Here is a 24,118-nt window from a genome sequence, read left to right as displayed (position 1 = left end):
TATGAAAATTCTTTTGAAACTATAAAAGGGAAAAGAAAATGCTTAATAAAGGAAAATATATCAAATTTCTGCTGATCCAGAAGCTCCACGAAGGAGCAGAACTAATATTTCAAGATATGCACTCAAGGATTTTCTTCTAAAGTCTTGGGAGATCAAGGTGAAATGCCCTGACTCCAGACTGTTCTCCTCTCTAAACTATTAACATCAGAATGAATCATTTCCGACAGTTTTTTTATTGCAAAGAAAGGATGTTCTGAAGCATAATTGTTTTGGAGGTAGAAACAGCCTAATTACATTTAAGTCTGAGGCAAAAACATGGCTCTTTATGCTCAGGAGCTCTGTCTTTCTCTTCTGTACAGATATTATTGCTCTGACCTTATATTCTATCTTCATATGTACCCTAAGACCAAGCTATAAAAAGTTTACTAGTAATTTCTCAAATGCAAAGATTTTCCCCACCTTCTTCTGAACTTGGTGAACTTGGTATGCCTGTCAAGGGTCTCTTTATGAATCGCCTTCTGGCCGAAGCCTAAGCTTTTCCTGTCTGCTACTCTCACCTGTGCCCTGCCTGGCCCCTGCCTCACTGGCTGCTCCTTATCTGTGTTCTCATCTTACCCAGAGTACACCACTATCACTGCATTACCACCCTGTGCACTGTGATGCTTTACTTCACTTTTTCTCCTAGGCCAGAGGAACAGTGTTTTATCTCTGTAGCCTCGGTGCCAGAATTTCCCGTGCACTTAACACTGTAAGGGACACTGTTCTGAGTGCTTGGGATACAGCAGTGAACAAAACCAGCAGAGGTCTTTGCCCTGGGTGGGGCTTACCTTTTGGTAGAGGAAGACAGAGAAGAAGACAATAAATAAGCAAATTATATGGTATGTTAAAAGGTAATAAATAGAGTAGAGTAAGGAGGAGAAACGAGGTAGGGGTTGGTGGTTTGTAAATGGGTGGCCAAGTTACCCAGCAGAGGGAAAGCCAGACCCAAGACTGTATAGGAGGTTTCAACGGACCTACGTGCAGAGGACTGAGTAGGAATTTCTCAGGTCAGGAGTTGGTAATGAGAGGTTTAAACCATAAAGGGCATTCCAGGCAGGGGAAGCCACATTTCCAAAAGCATGCAGTCTTGAGAGTTGATGAAGTGGGGGCCCGGGGGTGGGATGGTGAGAGTTTTGTGTGGCCGGGGGAGTGCCGCATGCTGGGGAAGCAGTGGAAGATGAAGCTGGTGAGAAGCATGGGGCCAGGATGTGAAGGGACTTGCATGCCCTGCTAAAGAGTTTGCACTTTACCCTGCAGACAGCTGGAGTCCTGTTGATGATTTTATGCAGGGGAATGTCATGTTTATATTTATTTTTAGGAAGATAATTCTGGCAGATGTACTGGAGTGGTGAGAGACTGGGCAAGTCACTTAACCTCTCTCTTCCTCCGTTTTACCATCTATCAAATGAGACGAGACATATCTGCTCTACTTACCTCACAGGATTTTGGTGAGAAATAAATGAGATAAGAGATGTGAAAACACTTTGAAAAGTATATGGTACTGTAAAAATGCAAGCTGGTGCTGTTGTTATTTCAGCTGTGCTGTGTTTGGAAATGTGGTTTTAGAGAAGCCCAAAGAATCAAGGAGTAAAGCAGAGAGATGACCCCATTCCCGTCTCCCTAAAAGAATAAAACCCAATAATACTTTAATTTATTGAATGCCTGTTCCAGTACTCCACCATACAAAGAGCTAAAGGGGCTTGTAGAAAATAGAGGAAACCAACCCTAGAGAGGTTATGGTCTACCTGGAGAGATATGATACCCCTATGAAATTAAAACAAAGACATGAAAATATGATCTAATCCAAAGCCAAAATGCTGGAGAGGGATGGAGATTGAAGGAGTTGAGAGAGACTTCCTACAAGAAGAGAAAGCCACATAACTTGCCTTAATGAAAATGATGATTTGCTAAATAATAGCACCTCTGTCATTCTACTCCCTCTGGTGAAGTAAAATGGGCAGAGGAAACAGGAAAACATTTCACCAGGTACAAAATTTAATTTTCTAATTGGTCATATCATGCAATCAATGCTTTCAAAAGCAATGCTTATAAACAAATGATGACATTTTGACATTTTTCTAATTGTGAGTTTTTTTGGTGACAGATATGAGTAAACCTCATTATGGGAGTATTTTCCATCAGTCTAGCAAGTGCTTTTCTCTTCTTAGGTATCCGTTGGGTAAAAACAGATCCTAGCCATATTAAATTATCTCTTTAGGTCCCTTGAATGCAAGTCTGAGTTGATTTCAACTCCTTTGTATTATATCTTGCTAGCCCATCTAGTTCCATGAATATACTACATTGGAAATATTATGTCTATGTTTTCTTTTGTAGATTATGATGACAAGGTATATATCTTTGTAAGGGTGGCAGAACCCTAAGTGCTTGGAAAATCTTAATATAGGATAATGTAACAAAAAATTTAATAAGAGATGTATTAGCTTTGTCCCTGGCCTTTATAAAAACATTACTTCATTTATTAAATATTCTCTGAGTTGGTAAATTATTCTTTTACTCAAAGATTTTGGTTAGGAATCATGTAATCTTTAAGACACTGTTTTGATTAAGCAAGTATTCAACTTATTGAAGTTCTTAGTATGTGAGTTCTTCCTGCGTACTCAGTGTGGGCTACAGTGAGTCCTTAGTATGTGCTAGCCCATGGTCATTACCTCATGACAAGATTTATATACAAGAAAAAATTAAGAAAGGTACACTACAGTATAACATACGCTCAATTATGAGGCATAGGTTACCAGAGCTGTGGGAATGAATTAGCTTGGTTAGAAACAATTTTTTGTTTCAGAGCTGATGAACTGATGTGTGCAACTGATAGTGAATATAAATATGACTAGTTCTCCTTGCCAAGGGTGTGGTATAATGGAAAGAGTGTGGCTTTGGCATCCAGCCTATCTGGGTCCTAATCCAGGCTCTGACACCTTCTAGTCTATGACTTTGGACAAATTACTTAACCTCATACATGAAATGCAGCCAGTAATAGTAGCAATCATCACTCTTATAAATAAATAATGGGATTCCTAGAAAGAAGATAAACATGTCTTTATGGCTACCCAAGAGAGGATTTTTAGCTGTTGTGGGGTATTTTCCTGGGAGCCTTCAGAAAAATGGGAAAGATGGTCCATTTTCCTCTTGAAATTTAAGATTATATCTTTGGGCAATGGGAGCGTGCAGTGGGAAATGTAAGGAGACAAGTGAGAGGCCACTGTTACTATCTCACGCAGTGTCAAGATAAAAGTGATGGGAGTGGAGAGGATGGGGCAATGGGAAAAATCAGCATTAAAAGAAACATTTTAAAATATAATTTTTTCCTCTTATACTAAATGTAATATGTGCATTGTAGCAAGCTGAAAAGTATGAAAAAAGAAAAGAATCACCGAGAGTTCTTCACCTTGAGCTAATTCATTGCTTATATTTTGCCATATTTCTTTTCAGTCCCTTCCCAGTCACCCTTACTAGACATTTAAAGAGAAGAATATTGAAACAGAGATGATTTAAGGTTTACACGTCACCTCCTCTGGGAAGCCTTCTTGGATTTCCACGCAAGATTTATCCTCTCGGTTAATAATATTTTAAACATATGTAGCAGGGATTAAAAGTACTATAAGCCAAATAAATGTAATTAATGTAAGTTATTCTAGAGGTGGCTGCAGAATTCTTTAAAGGAAGATTCTGTTTTTATTTGTAAGAAAAATAACTTATACTAGGCCTTTGGAGCTATGCAAAAATAAAAAACAAATTCTGCTTTGTGATAAAGTGGTTCAGGGCTAAATTGCTAAATTGTTTCTAAATTATTTTGCATAACAATGTGAAAAATAGTTCTGCTATAGAAATGATTATTTAAACAGGGCTTTTACTCATTGGAGTCAAAGGAGAGATTTAGGGATGCTTAACTTGGAATGGGGGCTGAGGACAGGCTATAGGGGACACCTGTTTTGAGGTTTAGGAGCTGACTCCTGCTACCCAACAGCAAGCTAAGGGCTGAGCAGAAAACAGTCCTATAAGTGACTTCCTGGAAAAGCGGGTCCCTAGGTTCTCATAATGTCTTCATAAACCCTACAGTATTTATTGGCAGCACTTCGTGGAATTAAAGGGAGCAATTATGACTGCTAGAGTTGTAATAGACTGATGGGAAGACAATGGCCTGAAGAAGCGAATAAAATAATGAAGTGAATAAGGTTCTTATTACATCAGATACTATTCTGAGATCTCTACAGGTATTAACTCCTTTAATCCTAGCAACAACCTTATTATCCTCAGGCTATAGATAAGGAAACAGACACAGAGAAGTTAAATGCCTCCAAAATATCTAGGAAGTAATGGAGCCAGTACTCAAGCACATGCAGTCTGGCACCCAAGTCTTGTGTTCTTAACCACTGAACTCTAATGTCTCTTGCAAAGAGACCATGCCATCTGCAGTCACACAGGATGGTGCTTCAGATAATGTCCATTGAGAAATGAAGGGAAAGAAGACATGCAAAAGCTGGAGAACTCAGGAACTTCCCATTGGAGCATTTGCCAGATATTTTCATTCGTTTCTCCCACCCACCAGGCTGATTTCTTCATGGACAGGAATGTGTTGTATATCCTCAGGGCCAAGCATAGTGCCCGCACAAAGCAACCACTCAAAAATATTTACCCAAAAGAACACATAGGACACAGTAATTGTGACTCTGAGGTGTTGAGGCTAGTTTACTGAGAGACAGCTAACTCTTTAGTTGCAAGATCCTTACAGCCTAATAAGCCTGTTAACGTTTTGAACAGTTTTTATATTTTGCAGTCTTGCTTTCTAAAAGAGTCTGCATTGGGAAATGGGCTGAATTTTGATTGTAATTTTCTCCTCAAGGCCAAGGTAAAATAGGGTGGGAACCAATCTGAGATTTATAGCCTTGAATATTATCAAGATATTTGAGAACGGGTAATAAGAGTAATCTATGAACTTGGTAGGATTTATAGCATGTTTAAATCTTGTGTCTAGCCCTAATATATAACAAAACACAATGAGACATTCAAGTAAAATTCATGTAGGATGCAAGGTGCATGGAACAGCTAGCTGGTGCCCTTGTGCCTGAACTTGGAACTTGTGTTTCCTACTAACAAGTCTATGGGAAATTGTGGACTACTAGTGCACTGCAGCTAAAGACATTTGACTGTGTATGACTTAAAACAAAATGCCCGGATAATATGTGCTTAGTACGATTACTCTTATTGTTGTTGTTAGGTTTCAGTTGAGAGCAAAGGCAAGATTTTACCTGAAAATCATAGACAAATATGATAAAATTAAAACATATATAAAAGTGGAGAGAATAGTATAATAAATTCTTATGTACCTATCATCCAGTTTCAAGAGCTATTAATTTGTGGGCTATCTTGTTTCATCCATTGGTTCTCAGTCTACCCCAGATTCTTTTGAAACTAATAAATACCAAACACCATATCGTTTGTCTGTAAATATTTCTAGATGTGGCTCTAAATGATAAGAATTTTTTTAAAAAGCTTACTGCATCTAAAAAATTAGTCGTAATTCCCTAATATTATAAAATATCTAGTCAGAGTTCAAGTTTCCTTGATCGTGTTACTATTAGGTTCTTGCAGTTTAATGCTTGAATAAGGCTGCAACTAGATTCCATACCTTGTGATTGATTGATACGTCAATTGAGTCTCTTTTAATTTATAGTTTCCCTCTTCATCTCATTTTTTTCCTGTTAATTTTGGTTTTCATGTAGATGTTAAAAATCGCATCTAACCTAGTATTATTTAACATATTCTTTTATCTCTTGCATATTGTGTGAATTGGTTAATAGATCTAGATTTTTTTTATTAGATTTATTTTGATAGGCTCTCTTATAAGTTATGTTTCATAAATGTGTAGTTCTATCCACAGGCACATGTGCCTGACTATTTTAGTTTTTGTGAGAGTAGCAGCCATGGATCGACATCACCTAGATCCATTAATTCATTTGGGGTTGCATAATTCACTAATTCCGTAGGACTTGCCTTGATTTTTATAATTCTAGAAATCCTTCATTATTTATCAGCTGAAATAATTATATAAGGAAAAGTTTCCAGTGATCAACTGTTTGATTACTCTAGGGCATAGGTCATATAAGAAAAACAGGATAAATGCTTGATCCTTTCCCTTTATTGACAAGATTTTAAAATAATAAGTTGATTCCTTAGTATCCTTCAAAAACGCTGAGGAATATACTTTTTAATATCAATCTAAACTGGATTTATATATATTTGATATATTATAATCTGTGTGGTTATTGGCCAGTGGGGGCTTTTGCAAGGTGTCTCTTGACTCCTTTTAAGAGACCTCAGGAGTCTTTTAAGGTCTTCTGACTTTCACAGAGAGATGTTGCAGACTCATCTTGTAGATTTCCTATCCCAGATCTGGAATCAGCTATTTATTCAAGGAGTTCTGTGTCATTTTAGAGGGAAATGGTATTTGGAAACCACAATCTGAGGGCTAGAGGGAAATAGGACTTCTTTGAATTAAAAACAATTCTTTTTTCTAGATCCGAACAGCAAAACCTTTGAATGTTTAGAATGCCACCCATTTAGAACAGCTCACAAGATTCCTAGAGATTTTTCCTTTAGAGAGTTTCTACTTTGATAAAGCATCATGCTCTTTAAACATCCATATTTAAAAAGAAAACATATTACCTAGAAGGAAATGATAACAATATCATTAATTCATACTTGGGACCTATGGTAGGCTGAATGTGTATGCCTCCACCCCAAAGATGTCCCTGTCCTAATCCTTGATATTGGTGTTTATTACCTTATATTTCAAAAGAAACTTTGTAGATATGATTAAATTAGAGATTTAATTTAGGAGGAGATCAGGAGATTATCTTGAATTAACCAAGTAGGCCCTAAATGTAATCCCAAGTGTTCTTATAAGAGGGAGACAGAGAGAAATTTGACTACAGAACAGGAGTAGGTGATAAGACTAGAGAGGCAGAGGTGGAAATGACGTGGCCACAAGCCAAAGAATGCCGACAGCCGCCGGAAGCCGGAAGAGGCACATAATAGATTCTCCCCTGGAGCCAGCTGGTCCTGCCAACACTGATTTTAGCCCCCATAAGTCTTATTTTAAACTTCTGTTTTCCAGAATTGTAAGAGAACGGATTTCTGTGTTTAAAGCTATTGAATTTGTGGTTATTCGTTACAGCAACAATAGGAAACTACCACAGAGCCTCATCCTAAAATGAGATATAGCGAATAGGGCAATATATTTTGGAGTGTAACACAAAGGCAGAGAAGTTGTGAGCCTTAGAAGTCTTCCGGGACCTGGTGAAGGGCTTATGTTTAGATGAAAGGCAGTAAAAAGACTAGTTAGCGAGGTAGTTGTTCAACTTCACCTTCCACATCTGTTCTAGCAACTTGAATTTATGCTCAAGCAGCTCTGGAGAGAACTCATTTGGAGGCTCCAATGCAGGAGGTCTGATTGCAGGTAGCCATGCCAGGTTTTAAGAATGTGTGAAACTCACAGGAGCAATTAGGTGCTGATGTGATGGGATTTGGCTAGGGTGTCGTGTGGGACTGGCAGTAAGATGGGATTGGGGATAGCAAAGGCTTCCGGACCCACTGTTCTTAGAAATAATGATGACTGTTAGCAAGCAATAAAAGAGCTTTTCATCAACCATCAGCAGTGGAATAATTCAAAACATATTTTTGTGAGGAAAGAAAAGATACTAGGATTGGGCAGTAGTAGGAACTAAGGAGCAAAAGATACCATTTTTTGTTTTTGTTTTTGTTTTTGTTTTTTAATGGAGGTCCAGAGGCTGGCACTGCAACTCATGCTCTGTGTGGTTTACGTGAGAAGGTGGGAATCACCCTGCTGACCGAATGCTTCATAAACTCTTCCCCCTGACTTATAGTTTTTAAGACAGACACAGTGCACACTGGCTGCATTTTGCTTCATGCTTCAAAAGTTTAAATAAATAATCCTTCACTTCAATTCAGCAGCTATCAGGGAAAATGATATTGTTTTTACTCATCCTGGTGAGGGGAGGCACTTCTGAAGTGCCCACGCTTTCAAGCAGAAAGAGAGCATTTCTGCCAACGAAGCGTGTAGTGAGTTCCCAAGCCACCAGCCTAACTTTTCATCATAAAGGAAAGATAAATGCCCCAATCTAAACTTTGGCTGCCTGCTATTTTTCTATATATGGTCAGTGGTTTCCATGGAATCAAGTATGAGAAAGACTTGAGATAATAATGCTTTCTTCTCTTGGCTAACCGAATACTTTTCATATTTAGGCGAAAAAACACAGAATACTTTGTTGGATGGGTTGTGCAATTCATAAGAGAGCAGCAAATTAGCACTAGTGTTGAACAGGCTCTAGGGGCCACGGCAAGGTTACTGTACTTAGGAAGAAGGGAAATGGATGTCCTTTTAAAATTCCTCAAAGTCAAAGTCCCTTTCATAAAAGTGTATCAATCCCCATTAAAAAACACAACTTGATGACTTTGACTTCCTTTGGCAAAATAACCATGAGAGTTTGCCCATGAATTGAACATCAAAGAACCAATAAATTTAATGAGTAGTTTTCAACACTAGCTAGTATGTTTCACTATTACTATTTCCATGTTAAGAGAAAAAGAATCTCAGTTCTAATTGAGGACACATCTCTCAAGCTTTAATACAGAGAATGTGCCCAATATCAACCTTATGAATAGGTAAAGTAGTGATGTAAAAGGCTCGTAGCAAAGAATATGCCTTGTGGTGCCTAGAATGTTGTCATTAAAGATTTACTGCCTTCAGTTAAAAACAGTCTTTTTTTAGGTTCTCTTCTCTACAAATGCAAAGGATGCCATGTTAAGTCACACATTGTTAGATTGCTTTTCTCTGGGAAAACAGGAAGCAAGTTAAGAAGCCTAGGAAAATGGGGTAAAGTGAGGCCAAAAGATGGGGAAAGGGTCCTGAAAGGTGAGATGATGTAGGCTGGAAGGCCAAGTTTATCTTCTTCATAATCTTTCATAAGCTCGCTCTGAATCTTCCCATTATCTCAGGGGTTGCAAACTCAGGTGTTAATGGGGTAGGGGCATCCTAGGTTACGAGGTAACTTAAGCGAGTGGTGAAGACCACTGCAAACTGGATAACAGAGCTTGTCTAAAGTGCCAACATCTTCTTAGCACAAGCTCATTGTTGCCATGCTCCTAATTTTTCAAAAAGAGCTGGAAATCCATCTATCTATATGTAATCCTCTGATTCTGAAATACAAACAACTAATTCCAATATTCTTAAAACATTGTGCAGATTAAACCAAGTGTATCCGTAGGTTGACTCGGTGCCTCAGGCCACTACTCTACAACCTTCGCATTAGGAGTAAATCTTGCATTTTCAAGAATATGTTATTTATGAGAAAAGGCCAGGATTCTCTTATGTGGTCTTTATTGAATGTTCCAGGTAAGAATAAAGAAGGGGGAAAATCACTTGAAGAGACTTTAATATGATACTTTAAAAAAGATTATTTTGGCTTTTAATCTTACAGACTACTCATTTCCAAAGTTACTCCATTTGGCATCTTTTCCCTTCACTCCTTTAGTGGGTTGTTTCCTATAATTGCAAAAGAGTGGATTATTTTGTCATATTCTTCAGGAGGCATCTGCCCCCTCAGCCTCTTAAATGAGTTTTTGAAAATTTGTGTTTATTCAGGTTTACTCTTTGTTCTGTGAAGTTCAGTGGGTTTGGGCAAATGTATAGTATCATTAATCCACCATTACTTTGTGACAGAATAGTTTCACTGCCCTAAAAAAAAATGCCCTGTGTTTCATTGTTCAATTAACTTTTTGTTTTAGCACAATGAGCCAGACATAAGAGACAGCATGGAGCTCAAACTAAAACAATACTATTTTAAATATTAAACATTTATTTTCATATACTTGAAACTAATAAGATAAAAATTTTAAAAAATTATTTTCAGCTGCATAAAAAGAATGTATTGACAGCATTTGATTTCAAGCAGAAAGTGAATTGACATAGGGTTCTGGGTTGGACTTCCAGAATAACTCCCAGAACAATAGCAAAGAAGGAACCCCCAGTGGAGCTGCTACCTCTGCCCCAACTGGGGAAGTAGCAATCAGGAGGCCCCTGCTGATACAGAGCTGGAACTGCACTCTAGAGATCAGGAATCCCCTGCACAGCTCTGCAACTGCCCTTGACCTTCACAAAGTTGAAGGCTACCTGCTAACTTGCTGCAGTCAGTCCCAAGATCTTCAGAACTGTGATCACCAACAGCTTCAGCCAAAGCAGTAGAAAAATGATCCCCTCCTCACTTCTGCCTTCCACATGGTATATCTAACAGACAGAATCGAATCCACATCCGGAAAACCTAACGTAGTGGGTTAAACCCAAAGATATGTCTACCCAGCACCTAAGGATGTAACATGCAAAATATGTCATGTTTCTGGCACTGTATATGGTTGGTTAAACGGGGTTTATGGTCTTACAAAAAAAAAAAGGTATCATTTTCTCAGGTTGTCCCAGCAAAGCTGTATCTAAGTAAACCATCAGATAACAAATTGTTATCTTATGTAACCTTTATTAGTGTTGAAAGTAAGATTCTTCCTGAGTGAATTCTACCACTTCTTTGAGGGGAGACTGGACTGGCCCCTACAGGATTCTACATGGATGGAGTTTCTCATCTGGAGCCAGGTGGGGATGCCAAAGCTGGGAGAGGGAACAGAATTTAGAATTTTGTGAAAACCTGAAGTTCAAAAAGCCAGAAGGGGACGTGGTGTGTCTTTAAACAGAAGGGGAGTGGGACACACTAAAGGAAGGGTGTGGAGCCAAGTATCTGAGACCTTAAACTGACAACACAATGAGGAGAGAATGTGGGGAAAGTTCCTCCACGGTGGCCAAGGAGACTTTTGCTGTTTGTGCCTCCTTTTCACGAAGAGCTAGGATGTGTTACTGGGGGTAGGCAATTTAAAGGGCCAGGGAATCCCTGGGACAATGAACAACCCCAGTATAATAATTGCTTTGGTCAACATAGAAACTTGTGGAAGTGAGGTAATCCACATTTTCTCAGCCACATAGATAATATACATCCAGTAATAAGCAATTTAGCATTAGAGGTGCAAAGTTCAGTCTCTAACAACAAACTAATGAAATTCGGAAGCCTTATATGTTTAACAATAGCGCAGAGTAGATAAAAGCTATATGATGTGATCAATGGACAGATGAGGGTGGATGGATAGATGAATGGATAAATGGATAGGTGGATGGGAAACCTCTATCTCCCCAAATATTCCTCCCATTTATCATTCTACCATTACAGATTCATTCCTTGGACCAAAGTAGCACCACAAGCAGCCCCTTTCAATATGCAAATGAACAACACTGAGTATTAATAACATATTAGTTATAACAACAAAGGTCACTTATATGGAACTCTGCTGTTTTCAGAGATCATCTTGTAAATATTCCACATCACTTTTCTAACATTTATGGGGTGTGTTCAGTGAAAAAATAGGAACTTTGCTAAAGAGATATAGGAGGACTAATTTGGGAGCAGAGGGCATGGTCAGAGGTGACGACTTGAGTGGAGAGACAGATCAGAGGGCTCCAGCCATCATGGGGGCTTGAGAAAGCCAGGAGAGGGATCGGTGCAAAAGAGAGTGAACTCCATGCAAAAGAGAGTGAGCTCCAAATGACCTCACTACTTCAATGTCTTATGCCCCCAACACACAGTGAGGTGCTTGCTGGTGTTCTTTGCTGCTCAGATGCATGACTTTGATCTATTCTCTTTGCTCTCAGAAGAACCACAGCGCCTGCTATTTTCAGAGGCAAATCCATCATATATTGATCTCCAGTGGCAAAAATCAATGTTTTTGTTGTGAAAGAATATGGTGGGGGCTGTGGAATTATAGCTGCAGCCCTAGCATTCAGTGACATAGTTCAAGAATCTTTCTTTATCAATTTATGCCTGGAATTTAAAAGACATTTTTTGTGTGTATTATCTCAGGACTTTAGTATCGGTGACATATTCCCTAAGTACCAGTTATTGGCAGGTATTCTTGTATTTTTTTTTTTTTTTGCAGTAAAGAGTCAAATAAAAACTGTATTTTTAACAGAATGTGAACTTTAATAATAGATAAACTGATTAAGTGGAGAAAAAAAAAACAAAACAAGAGAAGCTATCCATATTAACAAACAAACCCTAATAAGCAATTTTCGGTTTAGTGAGGGTTTTTTTTTTTTGGTGCTGTGGCTTCAAGTGAGTTTCAAAGTAAACATTACTTTGAATAGTTGATCAAATGGAGTGTGCGAGTTTACGTATTGATTTGGTAGTGCTGATAGTCTTGTTCAAGCCCTGCAAGAGGTTGGGTCGCATTCTTTCCATGACATTTTAATGAGCGGTTTAGGAAGTGTGGCTGGTGTGGTGATCGTAAGTGGAGACCAGTGGCAAAGATTAACTCACTACTCATTTTGCCTGGCTGCAGAATTTAATACCTCACTGCGGCTGGGACTGTCAACACACTGGTGAAAATATAAATTAGATCGTGCTCTACAACTACAGCAGCTTCACTTGCTAGTTAAAGTATTTTAAAAACATTTTCAGTGGTTTATAATATTCCCGTCCCTGATTTTTCTATAAGGATCATGCGTTATTATAGCGTATTTATATTTTTGTTGAAATATAATTCACATACCAAAAAATTTACCCCTTAAAATGTACAATTCGGTGGGGTTTTCTTTCCCAGAAAGTTATGCGACCATCATTACTCTTTATTTTTTAGGACCGTTTCATTATCCCAAAAAGAAACCTGTACCCATCAGCAATCACTCCCCAAGTGTATTCATATATATTTGACTTACAAATAGAAAGTTAGAAGAGATTGTTCAGGAAAAAATCATCCATGGGAATCAGGAGCTTAAAATGTACCCTAACATGGTGTGAGGATGCCGCTTTCTCTGATGAGCAGGATTGGGACAGGCTTTGATTTTTCAGATTCTTTCCGTTTTTTTAAAACTACATGCAAATATCAGCTGCTGCCAGGGCGGAGAAAGGCAATTTGGACCGTGAACAAGTAAAAGTGTGAGGCAATGGGTGGTTGCTAAGTTTTATATATCATTTTATATTATTTATTTTCCAAAAAGGAAACGTCCCTGGATTTTAATTTTACCAGTTAAAAATTTCATAACCTACTTACAGAACGATGGGCAGAAATTTGAAAATTGTAAGTAAAGGATTAAAAACAACATCTGGCTCAAAGCCACCAAACACGATATGACTACTATTACTAAAAAAAATAATTTTTGCCCCCATGTAATATTTAATTCATAGATATCAAAGACTTTGTGAACTGCTCATTACCTATTTTTCAGGGTAACTGAGTAAAATCCTAACATGAAAAATATCTTACAATAAACTAGCAATGTACTGTTATTAGCAAGAACTACAATTTATTGTCATGTAATTGACAGTGGATTCTGATATTTGCATCCTTTACAAAGCAGGTGGCAATAGAATACAATAGTACTAGTGAACGATGTTTTTTTTAAAAAGTAACTGAATTTGCTAAACTGACTAATAAAGTTTTAGAGGATTAATTTCTACATCTGACTATAATATGAATAAGGAAATGCAGATTTTATTTCACATATATCTTTTTACACATACAGGGAGAATAAAAGGTGCATTTGTTTCAGTTTGCATTTATTGTACTAGCCAGTAGTTAAATGACCACCATTTCTAGAAGTGCTTCATAGTTTTGAGAGTATGGAAGTTTTTAAAGATGGTCACAAATTCTTTGACACTTCTCTCTTCAAGAGATGGGTGTCTGTGCCCCCTCCCTTTGAATATGGGCAAGTTTATGTCTGCTTTGACCAAAAGAATATAGGGAAGTGATTCTGTGTGACTTACAAAGCGGGTCATAAAAGGGCCACGTAGATTCCGCCTTAGTCACTGGGACACTGGCTGACCCCTCAGGCTGTCGTGAGGGCACTCCAGTCGACAGTCCAAGCTGAGCCCAGTTTTCCAGTCATTCCTGCCGAATCCCCAGACATGTGAGCGAAGGAGTCTTGGGTCATACAGATGAGCCTGTCCACCAGCCGAATACTCCCAAGTGACCTCTGTAGATAATACATGGAATAGCCAAGCCCTTCTCAAAATCCTGACCCACAAAATTGTGAGATCTAGTAAGAAGAGCTATAGTTGTAAGTCCTAAATTTCAGGATAGTTTGTTATGCAGCAGTAAATAACTGGAACTGAGGGTCACCTGCCTGCATCATCGATTGCACTGCTGATCCCTTGGATCGATTGTACTGGCTGAGCTGATATTACCTTCTTCCATCACAGCTTTAAGTGTTCTCTAAAAGATGCAGGTTTTTGGGGTCTAGCCTGCTCTTCTCTCCCTGTCCCCTGCCTCATTTTGTTTGTGTTTTGTTTGCTTCGTGGTTGTGGCTGAAGATCTTTGAATTTATATCAAACCTTAGCTGTTCTGGTCTCTGAATGGTTCTAAAGATCTGACCTAAGGCTTATGGTATGCAAATGCATTTGGAAATTTTACAAAAAGTAAGTTCTTCAAAGATTTTAAAATTCTTGCCACTTACATTTATCCAGTGTAACCTGAGTATTCTTGATGTCTTTTCTTTCGCTAAACTGTATAATCATGTACAAAGTGAAGTATAAAATTGAGGCCATCACTCTTGATCTATACTCTTGACAAATACAGAAAATGGAAATATCGGAAATATCAGAAAACTGAGATATCAGTTTTCCACTTTTCTAATTTAGTACATCTCTTACTGTAAAGAGAAAAGAAGAAAAATCCATGAAATCCAGACTGCAACAACAGATTCTAAGCTAGTCAATTATTTTTTAAACTTGTGAAAAATTTTGATTCACATCTCAGCTAAAGGTTTAAGAATCACCCCATCTATATGCAAATAATGTATGGTATAGGAATGAGTTGGTACTGGGGGGTGGGGGAAAGTCTCCTGGATTAGTGGCTAAAGCCTCAGGATATCTTGGGAATATACATGATGAATTCACATTTCCTCCCACTCTTCCTTGAGAACATAACTATATTTTGAGTAAATTTGTGTACATTCTACCAGAAGTATAGCTCAGTGTCGTCTTTCTTTCTTTCTTTCTTTCTTTCTTTCTTTCTTTCTTTCTTCTTCTTTTCTTCTTTCCTTCCTTCCTTCCTTCCTTCCTCTCCTCTCTTTCTTTCTTTCTTTTCTTTCTTTCTTTCTTTCTTTCTTTCTTTCTTTCTTTCTTTCTTTCTTTCTTTCGTAACAATATAGCTGTGAGTTTCTGTATGATAGTTGATAAATGAAAGCAAAATTTATGTGAGTACAGGAGCTACCCAACAGAATGTGTGTGTGGGAGAGGGGTCAAGGTTATTGGAACAAAAGAGAAAGAGGGAATGAGCATAAAAATAAATAAAATAATTATCTCTTGACCTAAAACAAAGATATGTTCAACATCACACTTGCTGCTAATCAGCTAACATTAGGTTTATTTTAATTCTACTGGTTACATTTCTTGAAGTAGGACAATATATTTGGCTGTCAAATAGTTTGAAATTTTCTAATCAGAATTTTAGGCCATTTCAGAGATTCTTTGGTAACCCCATAGAAACCCCGCTGGAAACCCCAGGACATGACATTTAAAGTTGGAAGAGACCTTTGATATCATCCTGTCCTTGCTACTCAGAGTGTGCTCCCAGGTCCAGTAGCTCTGGCATCACCTCAGGGCTTGTTAGAGCTGCGGAATTTCTAGCCCCACATTTAGACTACGAAATCAGAACTTCCTTTTTAACAGGACACCTGTAGCTGTAGCTGTGGGTACTTTAAAACCTGAGAGGCATCCATCTAGTCCTCTCTTACCCCACTTAGGTACAAAATGTGATAAAATTACCATTTTAATGATGGGAGAAGAGAGTTTAAAGTCCTATTTTTAAGTAGGAAAAGAATAACATTATAAACCAAATCTAAACACGCGAAACCCACAACAAGATGGTGGGAAATCACAAAGATGAATGTGGAGACTATAATGGGCAGAATTAAGAGTAACGTCAAGATAATGTAAAAAAAAAAAAGCTAGGGGGGGAGGTGGGGGTCATGATTTAGAACAGATTGGGAATGACTAGTCCAAAGGAGCGGGGTCACCTGGGGATTTGTATTTAGTAAACAGGGCACATTTCTCTGATGATTTCCCAGCAACCCCAGCCTTATGGATTTGTTTATGGAAATTCCTAACCTGTCACAGCCCAGAAAATCTACAGCAGAAGTCTTCCACAGTAATGAAATGTTTGTTTGTTTGTTTTAGCACAGTTTTGTCTGAAGCAAGTAAGCCATGTTTTGGGACTGTCCTAGCAGGTGTTTTTCTTAATCTTTTTTTTTTTCCTTTAAGGAGAATTGCTGAGTTCAGAGGAAATGAGCACTCTTTTATTTAAATTTCCTGAGATTAGAGGAAGAACATATTGCCAAACAATGCCTCTTCACTTCAAAACCTCTCCTCATAAATTATTTGAGGATATCTTATTAAAAGTCTGTAAAATTTCCTATTAAGAACAGTTGATTGCAGTCCAGACCATCATAGCTTTGGTGCTTTCCCTGAAATACCACAGCTGTCGGGAAGAAATATATCTTGAGACAAAAGGTTTTGTTTCCCCAGCAATAAATTATTTTAGTGACATCTCAAGATAGATAAAACTTTCACTTATGTTTGAGTGAAGGAAGATTCTACTGATAACTTGTTTAAAAAATCTATAAAAAGAATATGAGAATGTAGATGTAGATAACAAATTAAAATCAGACTTCCTTTAAGTTTAGTAAAGCAATTATTTGTAAAGCCAGTGAAGATTATTATTATGGATAATGAAATGATTTACTGGAAAACGTGGAAATGACATTCAATATGGCAAAACCGCAAGTTGGTATTTTCAACTTTAACCTTGGAGCCATTAAGAAAAAAAGAACTTACCTCTAGAAATATTTTATGTAAATTGCTAAACAAAAAACCCTGCATTAGTAATGTGGATCCTGTATGAGGTAGGAAATGCCTTGTTTGATAGTGCTGATGTAATAGTCCATCGATTTCATGGTAGATGAGCTCTTTAAACAAGTTGCTCTCCCTAATCCTAAGAGGGTAACTCTCGGGCTCTCCTTATCCTTAAACAAGACTGATATTTTTTACCTAGTCATAAGAAAATGTGTTTTATTACAAACACATTCATTTTAAGAGTTACACATGTCCTTTTACCTACTTGAAGTAATAATATGTATGAAGCAAGTTGCTAAAAACTTCTTATTTTATTTCTTTCTTACGAACATTTTCAGGGAACACTGAGCTCATAAAACATCTCATAGACCAGTATAACTGTGTTTTGTTTTGTTTTGTTTTTACTTTTGTTTTCAAGTCTGGTACAAAGCCAGTGAGAAAAATTTGTTTTGTTTTCCCCATTTCCAGAGTTAACTAAGAAAGATCCAGTCCATTTTTCATCTAGTCCCTGAAAGCAATTCTATTGACTTCTGCTAAATGCAGATCTTTGATGTTCAAGCAGATATTGGTATATTATTTGACATATTAAGAAGGATCTTAACAGAGGACAAAGTTGGGGCGAGGGTTGAGACTTCACAAAGCTCAATAATGATACAACTCACCAACTTTGATGATAACAGCATCAAAGTTGTACAAAATGCTACTGAACATTGATAAAACAATAATAATTTAAAATATGTGATAAACAGTTCCTAATTGTCCATTTGTTTTTAGTTTAGAGGTGATAAATAAATGGTATCAACATAGTGTTCATTTTTTCTTCTTTAGAAATTAAAAAACTGAGGGTTCCTTTGCAACTTTTTAAAATAAAAAAAATATATCTCAAAAACATATACTGCTCTTTAGTAAAGTAACTGAAATAAAAATGATACAACGCCCTGGATACTAGAGTGCACATTACCAACAGTTTTATGTTTGAACAACTTCTTTTTGCCTCAAATAAAAGATCTACACACAGTAAGTTCAAGCTGCCTCCTGCAGCCTGCAGTTGTTAAAAGAACATTAATCATTTAAACAAGGTCACAAGCAACAAAGGCCAATGAGGGTTCAAAGTTTACAGGTCCAGGCATTTATCAGGTAGAAATAGGCTACATTTCAATATTTTGTAAAATATCCTTTTATGAAAAAGCTATCAGTCATTGTATGGCCAGGCAAAACTCTGGTTGTTCCGGTGAACAAAATGAATGATGACAATGAATCAAGAACCCTTTATGAGCTTATGCTTTTGCAGGACCACCATGGCTTTGAACATGCGTTTTAGATTTCTATAAGGATGTGATTATTATGTGGGAATGTCTTCCTCCCTCTGGCTAAAACAAAAGATATATCAAAATTGTCTCCACTTCTGATAGGCAGATTGCGATCAATTGGTTAAGGAAATCACAAAGCTGGTATCACTAAGCACCATGCAAATTATGGTTTCCATTGACTTTTGTGGTAATTTAAAAAAATTTCGTAGGAGAGGTAGAAAACAGAATGCTTTAGTTTATACTTTGCTTGTTTAATTGCATCGACTTTGTCGTCGCCGTTTGATGTGTCTTAAAAATTAGTCTCGCTGTATTGCACGTCCGATCTGAGTTTTAGATCAGGTATTTGCCTCATTTGTTGGTGGCTTCAGGTATGCCTTGCTCCATTCATTTGAAATCTTAACTTTCGGGTACCTCAAATTTTTCGGCTTTAGAGAGGAAACAAATATTCCACTTCCCAATGTGGGTGACCTTGCATTTAACCAGAGAAGAGCACTTTAGTATCCAAATTTATTTTTTGGCAGCCTTATTGAGATATAAGTCACATACCATACAATTCACTTATTTAAGGCATGCCCTTCAATGGTTTTTAGTATGTCCATGGAGTTGTGTAACCAGCACCACAATTTTAGAACATTTTACCACTTAAAAAAGAAACCATATTCACTAGCGATCAATCTCTGTTTTCCCCCAAACACCCCCATTTATCCCAGACTTAGGCAACCACTACTCTACTTTCTGTCTCTATATAGTTGCAATCATACAATACATGGTCTTCTGTGACTGGCTTCTTTCACTTAGTGTAATGTTTTCAGGTTGTAGTGTGTATTGGTACTTCACTCCTTTTATAGGTGAATAATATTCTACTATATGGATATACTACATTTTGTCTACCCATTCATCAGCTGATGGAAATTTGGGTTGTTTCCACTTTTTGGCTATGATGAAAAATGCTGCTATTAACATTTGTGCACAAATGTTAATGTGGACATATGTTTTAATTTCTCTTAAGTGTATACCTAGGAGCATAATTTCTAGATCATATGGTAACTCTATGTTTAATGCTTTGAGGAACTGCAAAATTGTTTTCTAAAAATGGCTGCGCCATTTTACATTCCCGTAAACAATAAATGAGAGTTCCAATTTATTCATATACTTTCTAAAATTGTTATTACAGTCCTTTTGATTATGGCCTCTTGGAATTTATTTGTACCATTGTTATGATGCCAGATTTAGGCACTGAAAAGTATTAGGCTACAAAAAGTATTTACTTAGTAGAAAAAATATTTGTTATTTAGACTAGAGAAAGTATTTGAGAGAAATAGTATTTAAACTTATACAGCACTTTTAATTTTTCAAGAGTTTTCACATCTTTCACTGTAAAGAATTAAGCCCCACTTCTAGGGTTGTTTAACTATATTCACATTCTCATGAATCCCAGTGGAAACCAGAAATTTTCTGTAGTAGTCATAGTTAAGAGGTTACAGGATGGGCCAGATAATAGGATGATTAGTAAATGGAAATATTATAAAGGAACTCATACAAGATCTGACCCAGGCTGAATCAATACTGTACCAACATTTGTCAAAAATATAAAAATTTTAAATTAGCTGTATAAGATGCTTAGATTCTAAGAAAGCATGCTTTTCACTGGCTGCACAATATTCCTTCATACAAATGAATTATAATTTATTTAAACATTTTTTAATTTTTGGATGTGTAGGCAGTTTCCAAACTTCACTGAGAAATAATGTTGCAATAAACAATAAAGCAATTTATTCTGTGCCAAATAAAGAGTTGATAGACTGAATTTTCTATTGCTGGCTTTGGCTTCATGGAGATCCAGTCTGAGATTATCTCAAGATTGCGTAAAGTTGATGCAAAGCAGACAGAGCTTCACTTAGCAAGGGGCTCTTCCAAAAGACCCCAACGAGCCCACTAAATAGGGGCATTCCAAGAACTCAATTTATCTGTCTTAAAAGGTTAAGCTCTTATGTTGACCCTGCCAAGATTCAGACCTGTGCTCCCAAGAAAGCTACATATTTTGAGGCTGCTGTTGGCCTCAAGTAGCCATTCCCTCCAGCTATATAATGCATGATTTCTTTACCACCTCAAATGGAAGGCAAGGATTCTACGATCTAACAAATTTCTCTTCCTATAGAGATTCAGTATAGAACTCTCTTTATTTCCAAAGAAGTAGATTTCACTATAGTGAAAACACCGAAAAAAAAAAAAACACATGATATAATAAAACAGAAATAGCACATTACACTTCAACATATAAATCAAATAAATACAAGAAGTAGCATACTACAGGAAAGAGGATGAGTCAGGAAAGCTCGAGTTAATTCCTCTTCCTATCTCTTAGTAGCTGTGTGACCTTGGATGAATCACTAAACTTCGCGTAGCAGCTTCTTTTTAACAAAATCAGAGATTTTGTCATCATTATTGACCTTTCCAGCTCTAGAGTTCTATGCTCTCCAAAACAAAAATATAATTAGACTAATAAGTATGTGGAACTTTCTGAAGGGTGTGAATGATGCTGCTGTTGGTGTACATGAGGCAATTGTAATTTGTATATTTGTTGTAGATGTTACACAGTATTATTCATTTGGCTCTTTACAGTTTATAATAGTTATATATATTTTGTGGTTTGATCATTTCACAATTCTTTTTATCCTCATTTTACACATAAGAAATGAGGCTTGGAGAAACTAAGTCACTCGCTCCATCAGACGTCTATTCGGGGCAGAGCCCAGGGCTCAAACCCAGGTCTTCCGTATCTAAAGTCTATGCTCTTTCCTCTACGTCACTATTTCCCCCCACATCACTATTTTTCCCCACATCTACTGTTTTATCATTCAGGCACATTGAGACACCATTATAGGTGAATTTAAAAACCAGATTCTTGTGCACGGGGGAGAGGGGAACGCTGGACACGTACCGAACGCTCCATTGGTACTGTCTCTTAATCGAATCACTCCATCTGGTTACCACCTGCTCTCCCTCTGCTCGTTTCGTCATGACCAAATTCTTAAAAGCCTGCGTTCTCACCTCCCATTCACTCCTTGAGCTCCGCAGTCAGGCTTGCTCTCCCACCACTTCTCTTGCTGAGGCAATCTGCAATAGATGCCACAGGTCTGGGGTAGCTCCCTGCTCACAGTAGTGCCCCCTGCTTTGAGTCACCCCCAGTATGCAGCAGTAGGCTCACACCGGCCATTTCCGCACCATGTTATCGTACCCCATGATAACGTCTGATCATTTAAGAGTAGACACTTGTCCTGAGCTGGGCCAGCCTCCCAGAAGTTTGAAACTTACACAGAAATCCAGAGACTGGGAGAGATCGAAGCTGAGCTGATGAATGGCAGCACACTGAAAAACAGGGCCACCCAGCACTCTGTTCCAAGTGTCTGCAACTGCCTCAATTCCTACTAAGATGTTTAACACCCTCTGACTTTTCACACTACCACTTTTCTTGATTAAACCATTTTCCGAAACTTGCTACTCAAAGAGTCTTTTTTTTTTTTCCCTTAGGAGAGGCAAGACTTAGTTGACCTCACAGATTGCAAAGACCTTGCCAGTTTACAATCCATTATTATTATTAATATTATTATTATTAATTAATTATTTACGGCTACAGCACCTAGTCTTCCTTGGTGGTCTCCCATCCAAGTACTAACCAGGCCCAAGCCTGCTTAGCTTCCAAGATCAGATGGGGTCGAGCTTGTTCAGGGTGGCATGGCCGTGGACTCAGAGACTCTTAACTCACACATTCATTGGCAATCCTTTTTCCCTTCACATCCAATGAACACTGTTGTCAGTTCCCTTTCTTGAAACTCTTTCCCTCCTCACCTTACATAACACCTCCTCCCCATTCTCTCCCCACTCCCCAGCCCACACTTTCATAGCAGCCTCAGGGGTTCTACTCTGCCTTCTTTGTCCCCCAGCCTCTATTCTTCTACTCAGCCCATGCTTATGCTAACTTTTCACCCATGGCTTCAGCTATCTGCCTGGGGACTCACACCAACTGCACGGAAAAAGTTTTTCCATAAATATCTCTTCCTCTCTCTCCAGTCTCCCAGCCTTTCCTCATGCGTTTCAGAGGTTACCGCTCACCACTCAGTCCATTTCCCCTGCAAAGCTCTTCTCCTTCATCCTTTAGATTCGGTGTGGACATTACACCCCCAGTAGGCATGTTCCAATGTTTTTGCTACAATACATACCACGTTCATTTTGAAACATTATGCTCTCCCTTGCACAATTTGTTTACTATCGGAAAGTATTAAAATTTGAAAAGCTGCTAATAAAGCAATTTTGGTTTATCGTAAATATTAACATTTTAAAATAAAGCTAGTCTTAAATACTTTATACTTCAGTGATTCGATGCCCTCCATCACACTTTTAAAGAATCCATGAAGCCACTCTTTTTTACAGTCAGAAATTTTATGTCTTTCTCTTTCCCTATGAGTTTATATCTTCATTCTACTTCCCCCACAGAATTTCACCCTCATGTAAATTATTTTAATCTTGAAAGCTTTCATTGCCTATTGTCTCAAATTTCTCTGTCTCAGAAATATGTAAATAAATTGGAATTTTAAAAAATTTCTATGATCACAAACCTCTAACAGTTAATTTTTTTTCTTCTGGATTGAATTTTCATTATAATTACACAGTACATAGCAGTACAAAATTAAGCAAAAGATTATAAAATACACTACAAGTTTGGACCAATAATTATTAACCACAAAAAGTAAATGATTAATGAAACAAACAGGCCTTTAAAAAATTGCTTTATATATCCTTGGATGGATATTACTTATTGCTAGAATGAGATAGCACTTCTGCATCAATTATACTCCAATTTTTCTTTTATATGTGAGCATTGAGAAACATTACTCATAAATAGAATAGAAGAGGTTTTATTAGGGCAATAGCTTTTGATTCTTTGACTTCCTTTTAAGGTGTGTATTTAAAATAACATAAATATCTAGTATAAAAATTATTTTTAATTTTCTACTGATTATTATTTTATATCCTCCTTTAATTTTGTAAAAAGATTTGTGCTCTAGCTACTAGAATAATTCACTTTCTCAATTGCTGGGACATAAACACAAAGTTTTTCCAAAACTTATCAAATGATCATTTATTAAATCTGTTATTTTTTCACTTAGATATATCTTGTTTAACCCACTATATTCAGAAAGGTTGGAGAATATAAAAAAAATTAATTTCAGTATTGTTGATGCTTTAAAAATTTATTTTATATTGCCACATGCTTCAAATATATTTTTATCAAATCCTTGGAGCTTCTGATCACAGTCATTGAATTTATGGAAAATATTTAATATGCAGCTTAATGGGCGTGAACAGTGTTCGCGCTTAAGGTAGATGCATTTGGCCTTTCTGTGTGGACAGAAATCAACTGTTTTACGGTCTATTTGGCTCCTGGTTATGTGAGTCTGTGTTTTATTTAGTGACATCATAACTGACTTGGCTTTTCTGTTAATGTGCATATTTCTCTGACTTGTAGCACCTTGTGTTCTCCAGGCATTTCTGGAGGGCAATTATTACCTAGAAATTTAACATCAGAATGAGTTCATGTAATCTGCAAACTATTTTAAAGCTATTTTCTTTGTAAAGTTTTACTCTATAGTTTATCCGATTCAGTTAAGACCAGTTAAAGAATTAGATGACAATAGAATTGTATTGATCGTATACTGATGTGATTAACTTATATTGATTACATAACAACCAACTTCAAAAAATCAGAATAGTTACAATGATTAGTTG

The 24,118-nt window shown here is 37.2% G+C and overlaps 1 pseudogene; it reads right to left on the bottom strand.

Moving 5' to 3' along the window:
• Window positions 1-21,959: 21,959 nt before the first annotated feature.
• Window positions 21,960-22,078, bottom strand: LOC118603529 (annotated as a pseudogene).
• Window positions 22,079-24,118: the final 2,040 nt, after the last annotated feature.

The sequence above is a fragment of the Rousettus aegyptiacus genome, unplaced genomic scaffold, assembly GCF_014176215.1.
Source record: "Rousettus aegyptiacus isolate mRouAeg1 unplaced genomic scaffold, mRouAeg1.p scaffold_m13_p_5, whole genome shotgun sequence".
Taxonomy (NCBI): domain Eukaryota; kingdom Metazoa; phylum Chordata; class Mammalia; order Chiroptera; family Pteropodidae; genus Rousettus; species Rousettus aegyptiacus.
Note: the sequence above shows the minus strand (reverse complement) of the source record. Positions and strands in the feature narration are given on the sequence as shown.